Raw genomic sequence first — 15,214 nt, 5'->3', positions numbered from 1 at the left:
AATTCGGATGCAATTTCTGTGTTTCATAGTCAAAACGAAGGTGCAAGATATACAGTAAACCTTACGTGAAGCATCGGAATCTAAAACTGGACTCACAAAAGAGATTCAAATTGTGGAAAGTGAGAGTGTCAGTCCTCCGGTAGTTGAGTCGGCATTGTGCATTTTGTATTAAATTCGGATGCAACTTCTGTGTTTCATCGGCAATAAGAAGGTGCAAGGTATACAGTAAACCTGAAGTGAAGCATTGGAATCTGACACTGGACTCACAGGAGAGGTTCAAATCGTATAAAGTGAGAGTTTCCGTCCTCTTGTACTTAAATCGGCATAGTGCCTTTTGTACTAAATTCGGATGCAATTTCTGTGTTTCATGGTCAATAGGAAGGTGCAAGGGATACAGTAAACCAGAATTGAAGCATTGGAATCTAAAACTGGACTCACAGGAGAGGTTCAAATCATTGAAAGTGAGAGTGTCAGTCCTCTTGTACTTAAGTCGGCATTGTGCCTTTTCTATTAAATTCGAATGAAATTTCTGTATTTCATCGTCAATAAGCAGGTCCAGGGGATACAGTAAACCTGAAGTGAAGCATCGGAATCTAAAACTGGACTGACAGGAGAGGTTCAAATGATAGAAAGTTAGAGTGTGAGTCCTCTTGTACTTCAGTCGGCATTGTGCCTTTTGTATTATATTCGGATGCAAACTCTGTGTTTCATCGTCAATACGAAGGTCCAAGGGATACAGTAAACCTGAAGTGAAGCATCGGAATCTAAAACTGGACTCACAGGAGAGGTACAAATCATAGAAACAGAGAGTGTCAGTCCTCTTGTACTTAAGTCGGCATTGTGATTTTTGTATTGAATTCGGATGCAATTTCTGTGTTTCATCGTCAATAAGAAGGTCCAAGGTATACAGTAAACCTGAAGTGAAGCATCGGAATCGAAAACTGGACTCACAGGAGAGGTTCAAATCATAGAAAGTGAGAGTGTCAGTCCTCTTTTACTTAAGTCGGCATTGTGCCTTTTGAATTAAATTCGGATGCAATTTCTGTGTTTCATCGTCAATAAGAAGGTCCAAGGGATACAGTAAACCTGAATTGAAGCATCGGAATCTAAAACTGGACTCACAGGAGAGGTTCAAATCATAGAAAATTAGAGTGTCAGTCCTCTTGTACTTAAGTCGGCATTATGCCTTTTGTATTAAATTCGGATGCAATTTCTGTGATTCATCGTCAATAAGAAGGTGCAAGGTATACAGTAAACCTGAAGTGAAGCATCGGAATCTAAAACTCGACTCACAGGAGAGGTTCAAATCGTAGAAAGTGAGTCAGTCCTCTTGTACTTAAGTCGGCATTGTGCCTTTTGTATTAAATTCGGATGCAATTTCTGTGTTTCATCGTCAATAAGAAGGTGCAAGGTATACAGTAAACCAGAAGTGAAGCATCGGAATCTAAAACTGGACTCACAGGAGAGGTTCAAATCGTAGAAAGTGAGAGTGGCAGTCCTCTTGTACTTAAGTAGGCATTGTGCCTTTTGTATTATATTCGGATGTAAACTCTGTGTTTCATCGTCAATAAGAAGGTCCAAGGGAGACAGTAAACCTGAAGTGAAGCATCGGAATCTAAAACTGGACTCACAGGAGAGGTTCAAATCGTTGAAACTGAGAGTGTCAGTCCTCTTGCACTTAATTCGGCATTGTGCCATTTGAATTTAATTCCGATATAATTTCTATGTTTCATCGTCAATAAGAAGGTGCAAGGTATACAGTATACCTGAAGTGAAGCATCGGAATCTAAAACTGGACTCACAGGAGAGGTTCAAATCATATAAAGACTGAGTGTCAGTCCTCTTGTACTTAAGTCGCCATTGTGCATTTTGTATTAAATTCGGATGCAATTTCTGTGTTCATGGTCAATATTGAGGTCCAAGGGATACAGTAAACCTGAAGTGAAGCATCGGAATCTAAGACTGGACTCACAGGAGAGGTTCAAAACGTAGACAGTAAGAGTGTCGGTCCTCTTGTACTTAAGTCGGCATTGTGCCTTTTGTATGAAATTCGGAAGCAATTTCTGTGTCAAATCGTCAATAAGAAGGTGCAAGGTATACAGTAAACCTGAAGTGAAGCATCGGAATCTAAAACTGGACTCACAGGAGAGGTTCAAGTCACAGAAAGTGAGAGTGTCAGTCCTCTTTTACTTAAGTCGGCATTGTGCTTTTGTATTAAATTCGGATGCAATTTCTGTGCTTCATCGTCAATAAGAAGGTGCAAGGTACACAGTTATCTTGACGTGAAGCATCGGAATCTAAAACTGGACTCACAGGAGCGGTTCAAATCGTAGAAAGTGAGAGTGTCAGTCCTCTTGTACATAAGTCGGCAATGTGCCTTTTGTATTCAATTCGGATGCAATTTGTGTGTTTCATCGTCAATAAGAAAGTCCAAGGGAAACAGTAAACCCGAAGTGAAGCATCGGAATTGAAAACTGGACTCACAGGACAGGTTCAAATCATTGAAAGTGAGAGTGTCAGTTCTCTTGTACGTAAGTCGGCATTGTGCCCTTTGTATTAAATTCGGATGCAATTTCTGTGTTTCATCGTCAATAAGAAGGTGCAAGGTATACAGTAAACCTAATGTGAACCATCGGAATCTAAAACTGGACTCACAGGAGAGGTTCAAATCATTGAAAGTGAGAGTGTCAGTCCTCTTCTACTTAAGTCGCCAATGTGCCTTTTGTATTAAATTCGGATGCAATTTCTGTGTTTCATCGTCAGTAAGAAAGGCCAAGGTATACAGTACACCTGAAGTGAAGCATCGGAATCTAAAACTGGACTCACAGGAGAGGTTCAAATCACAGAAAGTGAGAGTGTCAGTCCTCTTTTACTTAAGTCGGCATTGTGCTTTTGTATTAAATTCGGATGCAATTTCTGTGTTTCATCGTCAATAAGAATGTCCAAGAGACACAGTGAACCTGAAGTGAAGCATAGGAATCTAAAACTGGACTCACAGGAGAGGTTCAAATCATAGAAAGTGAGAGTGTCAGTCCTCCTATACTTAACTCGGAATTGTGCCTTTTGTATTAAATTCAGATGCAATTTCTGTGTTTCATCGTCAATAAGAAGGACCAAGGGATACAGTAAACCTGGAGTGAAGCATCGGAATCAAAAACTGGACTCACAGTAGAGATTCAAATCATAGACAGTGAGAGTGTCAGTCCTCTTGTACTTAAATCGGCATTGTGCCTTTTGTACTAAATTCGGATGCAATTTCTGTGTTTCATCGTCAATAGGATGGTGCAAGGTATACAGTAAACCTGAAGTGAAGCATCGAATCTAAACCTAAACCACAGTAGAGGTTCAAATCATTGAAAGTGAGAGTGTCAGTCCTCTTGTACTTAAGTCGGCATTGTGCCTTTTGTATTAAATTCGGATGCAATTTCTGTGTTTCTTCGTCAATAAGAAGGTGCAAGGTATACAGTAATCTTGACGTGAAGCATCGGAACCTAAAACTGGACTCACAGGAGAGGTTCAAATCGAAAAAAGTGACAGTGTCAGTCCTCTTGTACTTAAGTCGGCATTGTGCCTTTTGTTCAAAATTCGGATGCAATTTCTGTGTTTCATCGTCAGTAAGAAGGGCCAAGGTATATAGTAAACCTGAAGTGAAGCATCGGAATCTAAAACTGGACTCACAGGAGAGGTTTCTAATCTGAGAAAGTAAGAGTGTCCATCCTCTTGTATTTAAGTCGGCATTGTGCCTTTTCAATTTAATTCCGATACAATTTCTGTGTTTCATCGTCAATAAGAAGGTGCAAGGTATACAGTAAACCTGAAATGATGCATCGGAATCTAAAACTGGACTCACAGCTGAGGTTCAAATAACAGAAAGGGAGAGTGTCAGTCCTCTTTTACTTCAGTCGGCATTGTGGCTTTTGTATTAAATTCGGATGCAAACTCTGTGTTTCATCGTAAATAAGAAGGTCCAAGGGATACAGTAAACCTGAAGAGAAGTATCGGAATCTGAAACTGGACTCACAGGAGAAGTTCAAAACATAGACAGTTAGAGTGTCGGTCCTCTTGTACTTCAGTCGGCATTGTGCCTTTTGTATTAAATTCGGATGCAATTTCTGTGTCCCATCGTCAATAAGAAGGTCCAAGGTATATAGTTAACCGGAAGTGAAGCATCGGAATCTAAAACTGGACTCACAGGAGAGGTTCAAATCACAGAAAGTGAGAGTGTCGGTCCTCTTTTACTTAAGTTGGCATTGTGCCTTTTGTTTTAAATTCGGATTCAATTTCTGTGTTTCATCGTCAATAAGAAGGGCCAAGGGATACAGTAAACCTGAAGTGAAACATCGGAATCTAATACTAGACTCACAGGAGAGGTTCAAATCATAGAAAGTGAGAGTATCAGTCTTCTTGTACTTAAGTCGGCATTGTGCCTTTTATATTAAATTCGGATGCAATTACTGTGTTTCATCGTCAATAAGAACGTGCAAGGTATACAGTAAACCTGAAGTGAAGCATCGGAATCTAGAACTGGACTCACAGGAGAGGTTCAAATCATAGAAAGTTAGAGTGTCAGTCCTCTTGTACTTAAGTCGCCATTGTGCCTTTTGTTTTAAATTCGGATGCAATTTCTGTGTTTTATCGTCAAAAAGAAGGTCCAAGTGTTGCAGTAAACCTGAAGTGAAGCATCGGATTCTAAACCTGGACTTATAGGAGAGGTTCAAATCATAGAAAGTGAGAGTGTCGGTCTTCTTGTACTTAAGTCGGCATTGTGCCTTTTGTATTAAATTCAGATGCAATTTCTGTGTTTCATCGTCAATAAGAACGTGCAAAGTATACAGTAAACCTGAAGTGAAGCATCGGAATCTAAAACTGGACTCACAGGAGAGGTTCAAATCATAGAAAGTTAGAGTGTCAGTCCTCTTGTACTTAAGACAGCATTGTGCCTTTTGTATTCAATTCGGATGCAATCTCTGTGTTTCATCGTCAATAAGAAGGGTCAAGGTATACAGTAAACCTGAAGTGAAGCATCGGAATCTAAAACTGGACTCACAGGAGAGGTTCAAATCTGTGAAAGTTAGAGTGTCCGTCCTCTGGTACTTAAGTCGGCATTGTGCTTTCTGAATTTAATTCCGATACAATTTGTGTGTTTCATCGTCAATAAGATGGTGCAAGTTATACAGTAAACCTGAAATGATGCATCGGAATCTAAAACTGGACTCACAGCAGAGGTTCAAATCACAGAAAGTGAGAGTGTCAGTCCTCTTTTACTTCAGTCGGCATTGTGCCATTTGTATTAAATTCGAATGCTAACTCTGTGTTTCATCGTAAATAAGAAGGTCCAAGGGATACAGTAAACCTGAAGTGAAGTATCGGAATCTAAATCTGGACTCACAGGAGAGGTTCAAATCGAAAAAAGTGACAGTGTCAGTCCTCTTGTACTTAAGTCGGCATTGTGCCTTTTGTTCTAAATTCGGATGCAATTTCTGTGTTTCATCGTCAGTAAGAAGGGCCAAGGTATATAGTAAACCTGAAGTGAAGCATCGGAATCTAAAACTGGACTCACAGGAGAGGTTTCTAATCTGAGAAAGTAAGAGTGTCCGTCCTCTTGTATTTAAGTCGGCATTGTGCCTTTTCAATTTAATTCCGATACAATTTCTGTGTTTCATCGTCAATAAGAAGGTGCAAGGTATACAGTAAACCTGAAATGATGCATCGGAATCTAAAACTGGACACACAGCTGAGGTTCAAATAACAGAAAGGGAGAGTGTCAGTCCTCTTTTACTTCAGTCGGCATTGTGGCTTTTGTATTAAATTCGGATGCAAACTCTGTGTTTCATCGTAAATAAGAAGGTCCAAGGGATACAGTAAACCTGAAGAGAAGTATCGGAATCTAAAACTGGACTCACAGGAGAAGTTCAAAACATAGACAGTTAGAGTGTCGGTCCTCTTGTACTTCAGTCGGCATTGTGCCTTTTGTATTAAATTCGGATGCAATTTCTGTGTCCCATCGTCAATAAGAAGGTCCAAGGTATATAGTTAACCGGAAGTGAAGCATCGGAATCTAAAACTGGACTCACAGGAGAGGTTCAAATCACAGAAGGTGAGAGTGTCGGTCCTCTTTTACTTAAGTTGGCATTGTGCCTTTTGTTTTAAATTCGGATTCAATTTCTGTGTTTCATCGTCAATAAGAAGGGCCAAGGGATACAGTAAACCTGAAGTGAAACATCGGAATCTAAAACTAGACTCACAGGAGAGGTTCAAATCATAGAAAGTGAGAGTATCAGTCTTCTTGTACTTAAGTCGGCATTGTGCCTTTTATATTAAATTCGGATGCAATTACTGTGTTTCATCGTCAATAAGAACGTGCAAGGTATACAGTAAACCTGAAGTGAAGCATCGGAATCTAAAACTGGACTCACAGGAGAGGTTCAAATCATAGAAAGTTAGAGTGTCAGTCCTCTTGTACTTAAGTCGCCATTCTGCCTTTTGTATTAAATTCGGATGCAATTTCTGTGTTTTATCGTCAAAAAGAAGGTCCAAGTGATGCAGTAAACCTGAAGTGAAGCATCGGATTCTAAAACTGGACTTATAGGAGAGGTTCAAATCATAGAAAGTGAGAGTGTCGGTCTTCTTGTACTTAAGTCGGCATTGTGCCTTTTGTATTAAATTCAGATGCAATTTCTGTGTTTCATCGTCAATAAGAACGTGCAAGGTATACAGTAAACCTGAAGTGAAGCTTCGGAATCTAAAACTGGACTCACAGGAGAGGTTCAAATCATAGAAAGTTAGAGTGTCAGTCCTCTTGTACTTAAGAGAGCATTGTGCCTTTTGTATTCAATTCGGATGCAATCTCTGTGTTTCATCGTCAATAAGAAGGGTCAAGGTATACAGTAAACCTGAAGTGAAGCATCGGAATCTAAAACTGGACTCACAGGAGAGGTTCAAATCTGTGAAAGTTAGAGTGTCCGTCCTCTGGTACTTAAGTCGGCATTGTGCTTTCTGAATTTAATTCCGATACAAATTGTGTGTTTCATCGTCAATAAGATGGTGCAAGTTATACAGTAAACCTGATATGATGCATCGGAATCTAAAACTGGACTCACAGCAGAGGTTCAAATCACAGAAAGTGAGAGTGTCAGTCCTCTTTTACTTCAGTCGGCATTGTGCCATTTGTATTAAATTCGAATGCTAACTCTGTGTTTCATCGTAAATAAGAAGGTCCAAGGGATACAGTAAACCTGAAGTGAAGTATCGGAATCTAAAACTGGACTCACTGGAGAGGTTCAAATTATAGACAGTTAAAGTGTCGGTCCTCTTGTACTTAAGTCGGCACTGTGCCTTTTGTATTAAACTCGGATGCAATTTCTGTGTCTCATCGTCAATAAGAAGGTCCAAGGTATACTGTAAACCTGAAGTGAAGCAACGGAATCTAAAACTGGACTCACAGGAGAGGTTCAAATCACAGAAAGTGAAAGTGTCAGTCCTCTATTACTTAAGTCGGCATTGTGCCTTTTGTTTTAAACTCGGATTCAATTTCTGTGTTTCATCGTCAATAAGAAAGTCCAAGGGATACTGTAAACCTGAATTGAAACATCGGAATCCAAAACTGGACTCACAGGAGAAGTTCAAATCATAGAAAGTGAGAGTGTCAGTCCTATTATACTTAAGTCGGCATTGTGCCATTTGTAATAAATTCGGATGTAATTTTTGTGTTTCATCGTCAATAAGATGGTTCAAGGTATACAGTAAACCTGAAGCCAAGCATCGGAATCCAAAACTGGACTCACAGGAGAGGTTCAAATCATAGAAAGTGAGAGTGTCAGTCCTCTTGTACTTAAGTCTGCATTGTGCCTTTTGTATTGATTTTGGATGCAATTTCTGTGCTTCAGTGTCAATAAGAAGGGTCAAAGTATACAGTAAACCTGAAGTGAAGCATCGGAATCTATAACTGGACTTACAAGAGAGGTTCAAATCGTAGAAAGTGAGTGTGTCAGTCCTCTTGTACTTAAGTCGGCATTGTGCTTTCTGTATTAAATTCGGATGTAATTTCTGTGTTTCATTGTCAATAGGAAGGTGCAAGGTGTACAGTAAACCTGAAGTGAAGCATCGGAATCTAAAACTGGACTCACAGGAGAGGCTAAAATCGTAGAAAGTGAGTGTGTCAGTCCTCTTGTACTTAAGTCGGCATTGTGTCTTTGGATTATATTCAGATGCAATTTCTGTGTTTCATCGTCAATAAGAAGGTGCAAGGTATACAGTAAACCTGAAGTGAAGCATCGGAATCTAAAACTGGACTCAGAGGAGAGGTTCAAATCGTAGAAAGTGAGAGTATCAGTCCTCTTAAACTTAAGTCGACATTGTGCTTGTTGTATTAAATTCAGATGCAATTTCTGTGTTTCATCATCAATAAGATGGTCAAGGTATACAGTAAACCTGAAGTGAAACATCGGAATCTAAAACTGGACTCACAGGAGAGGTTCAAGTCGTAGAAAGTGAGAGTGTCAGTCCTCTTGTACTTAAATCGGCATTGTGCATTTCGTACTAAGTGAAGCATCGGAATCTAAAACTGGACTCACAGGAGAGGTACAAAGCATAGACAGTTAGAGTGTCGGTCCTCTTGTACTTAAGTCGACATTGTGCCTTTTGTATTAAATTCGGATGCAATTTCTGTGTCTCATCGTCGATAAGAAGGTCCAAGGTATACAGTAAACCTGAGGTGAAGCATCGGAATCTAAAACTGGACTCACAGGAGAGGTTCAAATAACAGAAAGTGATAGTGTCAGTCTTCTTTTACTTATGTCGGCATTGTGCTTTTGTATTATTTTCGGATGCAATTTCTGTGTTTCATCGTCAATAAGAATGTCCAAGAGACACAGTAAACCTGAAGTGAAGCATTGGAATCTAAAACTGGACTCAAAGGAGAGGTTCCAATCATTGAAAGTTAGAGTGTCAGTCCTCTTGTACTTAAGACGGCATTGTGCCTTTTGTATTAAATTCGGATGCAAACTCTGTGTTTCATGGTCAATAAGAAGGTCCAAGGGATACAATAAACCTGAAGTGTAGCATCGGAGTCTAAAACTGGACTCACAGGAGAGGTTCAAATCATAGAACGTGAGAGTGTCAGTCCTCTTGTAATTAAGCCGGCATTGTAATTTTTGTATTGAATTCGGCTGCAATTTCTGTAATTCATCGTCAATAAGAAGGTCCAAGGTATACAGTAAACCTGAAGTGAAGCATTCGAATCTAAAACTGGACTCACAGGAGAGGTTCAAATCATAGAAAGTGAGAGTGTCAGGCCTCCTATGCTTAACATGGAATTGTGCCTTTTGTATTAAATTCAGATGCAATTTCTGTGTTCCATCGTCAATAAGAAGGACCAAGGGATACAGTAAACCTGAAGTGAAGCATCGGAATCTAAAACTGGACTCACAGTAGAGGTTCAAATCATAGACAGTGAGAGTGTCAGTCCTCTTGTTCTTAAATCGGCATTGTGCCTTTTGTACTAAATTCGGATGCAATTTCTGTGTTTCATCGTCAATAGGATGGTGCAAGGTATACAGTAAACCTGAAGTGAAGCATCGGAATCTAAAACTAAACTCACAGGAGAGGTTCAAATCATTAAAAGTGAGAGTGTCAGTCTGCTTGTACTTAAGTCAGCATTGTGCCTTTTGTATTAAATTCGGATGCAATTTCTGTGTTTCTTCGTCAATAAGAAGGTGCAAGTTATACAGTAATCTTGACGTGAAGCATCGGAACCTAAAACTGGACTCACAGGAGAGGTTCAAATCGTAGAAAGTGACAGTGTCCGTCCTCTTGTATTTAAGTCGGCATTGTGCCTTTTCAATTTAATTCCAATACAATTTCTGTGTTTCATCGTCAATAAGAAGGTGCAAGGTATACAGTAAACCTGAAATGATGCATCGGAATCTAAAACTGGACTCACAGCTGAGGTTCAAATCACAGAAAGGGAGAGTGTCAGTCCTCTTTTACTTCAGTCGGCATTGTGGCTTTTGTATTAAATTCGGATGCAAACTCTGTGTTTCATCGTAAATAAGAAGGTCCAAGGGATACAGTAAACCTGAAGAGAGGTATCGGAATCTAAAACTAGACTCACAGGAGAGGTTCAAATCATAGAAAGTGAGAGTGTCAGTCTTCTTGTACTTAAGTCGGCATTGTGCGATTTGTATTAAATTCGGATGCAATTTCTGTGTTTCATCGTCAATAAGAACGTGCAAGGTATACAGTAAACTTGAAGTGAAGCATCGGAATCTAAAACTGGACTCACTGGAGAAGTTCAAATCATAGAAATTTAGAGTGTCAGTCCTCTTGTACTTATGTCGCCATTGTGCGTTTTGTATTAAATTCGGATGCAATTTCTGTGTTTTATCGTCAAAAAGAAGGTCCAAGTGATGCAGTAAAACTGAAGTGAAGCATCGGAATCTAAAACTGGACTCATAGGAGTGGTTCAAATCATAGAAAGTTAGAGTGTCAGTCCTCTTGTACTTAAGTCGCCATTGTGCATTTTGTATTAAATTCGGATGCAATTTCTGTGTTTCATCGTCAATAAGAAGGTGCAAGGTATACAGTAATCTTGACATGAAGCATCGGAAACTAAAACTGGACTGTCAGGAGAGGTTCAAATAATAGAAAGTGAGAGTGTCAGTCCTCTTGTACTTAAGTCGGCATTGTGCTTTCTGTGTTAAATTCGGATGTAATTTCTGTGTTTCATCGTCAATAAGAAGGTGCAAGGTGTACAGTAAACCTGAAGTGAAGCATCGGAATCTAAAACTGGACTCACAGGAGAGGCTAAAATCGTAGAAAGTGAGTGTGTCAGTCCTCTTGTATTTAAGTCGGCATTGTGCTTTCTGTATTAAATTCGGATGTAATTTCTGTGTTTCATCGTCAATAAGAAGGTGCAAGGTGTACAGTAAACCTGAAGTGAAGCATCGGAATCTGAAACTGGACTCACAGGAGAGGCTAAAATCGTAGAAAGTGAGTGTGTCAGTCCTCTTGTACTTAAGTCGGCATTGTGTCTTTTGTATTATATTCGGATGCAATTTCTGTGTTTCATCGTCAATAAGAAGGTGCAAGGTATACAGTAAACCTGAAGTGAAGCATCGGAATCTAAAACTGGACTCACAGGAGAGGTTCAAATCGTAGAAAGTGAGAGTATCAGACCTCTTAAACTTAAGTCGGCATTGTGCTTTTTGTATTAAATTCGGATGCAATTTCTGTGTTTCATCGTCAATAAGACGGTGCAAGGTATACAGTAAACCTGAAGTGAAACATCGGAATCTAAAACTGGACTCACAGGAGAGGTTCATGTCATAGAAAGTGAGAGTGTCAGTCCTCTTGTACTTAAATCGGCATTGTGCATTTCGTACTAAATTCGGATGCAATTTCTGTGTTTCATCGTCAATAAGAAGGTGGAAGGTATACAGTAAACCTGAAGTGAAGCATCTGAATCTAAAACTGGACTCACAGGGGAGGTTCAAATCATAGAAAGGGAGAGTGTCAGTCCTCTTGTACTTATGTCGGCATTGTGCCTTTTGTATTAAATTCGGATGCAAATTCTGTGTTTCATCGTCAATAAGATGGTGCAAGGTATACAGTAAACCTGAAGTGAAGCATCGGAATCTAAGACTGGACTCACAGGAGAGGCTCAAATCTTTGAAAGTGACAGAGTCAGTCCTCTTGTACTTCAGTCGGCATTGTGCATTTTGTATTAAATTCGGATGCAATTTCTGTGTTTCATCGTCAATAAGAAGGTGCAAGGTATACAGTAAACCTGAAATGAAGCATCGGGATCTAAAACTGGACTCACAGGAGAGGTTCAAATCGTAGAAAGTGAGAGTGTCAGTCCTCTTGAACTTAAGTCGGCATTGTGCCTTTTGAATTTAATTCCGATGCGATTTCTGTGTTTCATCGTCAATAAGAAGGTGTAACGGTATACAGTAAACCTTAAGTGAAGATTCGGAAACTAAAACTGGTCTCACAGGAGAGGTTCAAATCATAGTTAGTTAGAATGTCAGTCCTCTTGTACTTAAATCGGCACTGTTCCTTTTGTATTAATTTAGGATTCAATGTCTGTGTTTTATCGTCAATAAGAAGGTCCAAGGTGTACAGTATACTTGATGTGAAGCATCGGAATCTAAAACTGGACTCACAGGAGAGGTTCAAATCATTGAAAGTGAGAGTGTCAGTCCTCTTGTACTTAAGTCGCCATTGTGCCTTTTGTATTAAATTCGGATGCAATTTCTGTGAATCATCGTCAGTAAGAATGGCCAAGGTATACAGTACACCTGAAGTGAAGCATCGGAATCTAAAACCGGACACCACAGGAGAGGTACAAAACATAGACAGATAGAGTGTCGGTCCTCTTGTACTTAATTCGGCATTGTGCCTTTTGTATTAAATTCGGATGTAATATCTGTGTCTCATCGTCGATAAGAAGGTCCAAGGTATACAGTAAACCTGAAGTGAAGCATCGGAATCTAAAACTGGACTCACAGGAGAGGTTCAAATCATTGAAAGTGAGAGTGTCAGTCCTCTTGTACTTAAGTCGGCATTGTGCTTTTGTATTAAATTCGGATGCAATTTCTGTGTTTCATCGTCAATAAGACTGTCCAAGAGACACAGTAAACCTGAAGTGAAGCATTTGAATTTAAAACTGGACTCAAAGGAGAGGTTCCAATCATTGAAAGTTAGAGTGTCAGTCCTCTTGTACTTAAGACGGCATTGTGCCTTTTGTATTATATTCGGATGCTAACTCTGTGTTTCATCGTCAATAAGAAGGTCCAAGGGATACAATAAAACTGAAGTGAAGCATCGGAGTCTAAAACTGGACTCACAGGAGAGGTTCAAATCATAGAACGTGAGAGTGTCAGTCCTCTTGTAATTAAGTCGGCATTGTAATTTTTGTATTGAATTCGGCTGCAATTTCTGTAATTCATCGTCAATAAGAAGGTCCAAGGTATACAGTAAATCTGAAGTGAAGCATTGGAATCTAAAACTGGACTCACAGGAGAGGTTCAAATCATAGAAAGTGAGAGTGTCAGTCCTCCTATACTTAACTCGGAATTGTGCCTTTTGTATTAAATTCAGATGCAATTTCTGTGTTTCATCGTCAGTAAGAAGGTGCAAGGTATACGGTAAACCTGAAGGGAAGCATCGGAATCTAAAACAGGACTCACAGGAGAGGTTCAAATTGTAGAAAGTGAGAGTGTCAGTCCTCTTGTACTTAAGTCGGCATTGTGCCTTTCTTATTAAATTCGGATGCAATTTCTGTGTTTCATCGTCAATAAGATGGTGCACGGTATACAGTAAACCTGAAGTGAAGCATCGGAATCTAAAACAGGACTCACAGGAGAGGTTCAAATTGTAGAAAGTGAGAGTGTCAGTCCTCTTGTACTTAAGTCGGCATTGTGCCTTTCTTATTAAATTCGGATGCAATTTCTGTGTTTCATCGTCAATAAGATGGTGCAAGGTATACAGTAAACCTGAAGTGAAGCATCGGAATCTAAGACTGGACTCACAGGAGAGGCTCAAATCTTTGAAAGTGTCAGAGTCAGTCCTCTTGTACTTAAGTCGGCATTGTGCATTTTGTATTAAATTCGGATGCAATTTCTGTGTTTCATCGTCAATAAGAAGGTGCAAGGTATACAGTAAACCTGAAATGAAGCATCGGGATCTAAAACTGGACTCACAGGAGAGGTTCAAATCGTAGAAAGTGAGAGTGTCAGTCCACTTGTACTTAAGTCGGCATTGTGCCTTTGGTATTAAATTCGGATGCAATTTCTGTGTCTCATCGTCAATTAGAAGGTCCAAGGGATACACTAAACCTGAAGTGAAGCATCGGAATCTAAAACTGGACTCACAGGAGAGGTTCAAATCATAGATAGTTAGAGTGTCAGTCCTCTTGAACTTAAGTCGGCATTGTGCCTTTTGAATTTAATTCCGATGCGATTTCTGTGTTTCATCGTCAATAAGAAGGTGTAACGGTATACAGTAAACCTGAAGTGAAGATTCGGAAACTAAAACTGGTCTCACAGGAGAGGTTCAAATCATAGTTAGTTAGAATGTCAGTCCTCTTGTACTTAAATCGGCACTGTTCCTTTTGTATTAATTTTGGATTCAATGTCTGTGTTTTATCGTCAATAAGAAGGTCCAAGGTGTACAGTATACTTGATGTGAAGCATCGGAATCTAAAACTGGACTCACAGGTGAGGTTCAAATCATTGAAAGTGAGAGTGTCAGTCCTCTTGTACTTAAGTCGCCATTGTGCCTTTTGTATTAAATTCGGATGCAATTTCTGTGAATCATCGTCAGTAAGAATGGCCAAGGTATACAGTACACCTGAAGTGAAGCATCGGAATCTAAAACCGGACACCACAGGAGAGGTACAAAACATAGACAGATAGAGTGTCGGTCCTCTTGTACTTAAGTCGGCATTGTGCCTTTTGTATTAAATTCGGATGTAATATCTGTGTCTCATCGTCGATAAGAAGGTCCAAGGTATACAGTAAACCTGAAGTGAAGCATCGGAATCTAAAACTGGACTCACAGGAGAGGTTCAAATCACAGAAAGTGAGAGTGTCTGTCCTCTTTTACTTAAGTCGGCATTGTGCTTTTGTATTAAATTCGGATGCAATTTCTGTGTTTCATCGTCAATAAGAATGTCCAAGAGACACAGTAAACCTGAAGTGAAGCATTTGAATCTAAAACTGGACTCAAAGGAGAGGTTCCAATCATTGAAAGTTAGAGTGTCAGTCCTCTTGTACTTAAGACGGCATTGTGCCTTTTGTATTATATTCGGATGCTAACTCTGTGTTTCATCGTCAATAAGAAGGTCCAAGGGATACAATAAAACTGAAGTGAAGCATCGGAGTCTAAAACTGGACTCACAGGAGAGGTTCAAATCATAGAACGTGAGAGTGTCAGTCCTCTTGTAATTAAGTCGGCATTGTAATTTTTGTATTGAATTCGGCTGCAATTTCTGTAATTCATCGTCAATAAGAAGGTCCAAGGTATACAGTAAATCTGATGTGAAGCATTGGAATCTAAAACTGGACTCACAGGAGAGGTTCAAATCATAGAAAGTGAGAGTGTCAGTCCTCCTATACTTAACTCGGAGATGTGCCTTTTGTATTAAATTCAGATGCAATTTCTGTGTTTCATCGTCAATAAGAAGGGCCAAGGGACACAGTAAACCTGAAGT

This window comes from Schistocerca americana, chromosome 8, assembly GCF_021461395.2.
Source record: "Schistocerca americana isolate TAMUIC-IGC-003095 chromosome 8, iqSchAmer2.1, whole genome shotgun sequence".
NCBI classification, from domain to species: Eukaryota; Metazoa; Arthropoda; class Insecta; order Orthoptera; family Acrididae; genus Schistocerca; species Schistocerca americana.
The sequence above is the reverse complement of the archived record's forward strand: the minus strand, read 5'-3'. Positions refer to the sequence as shown.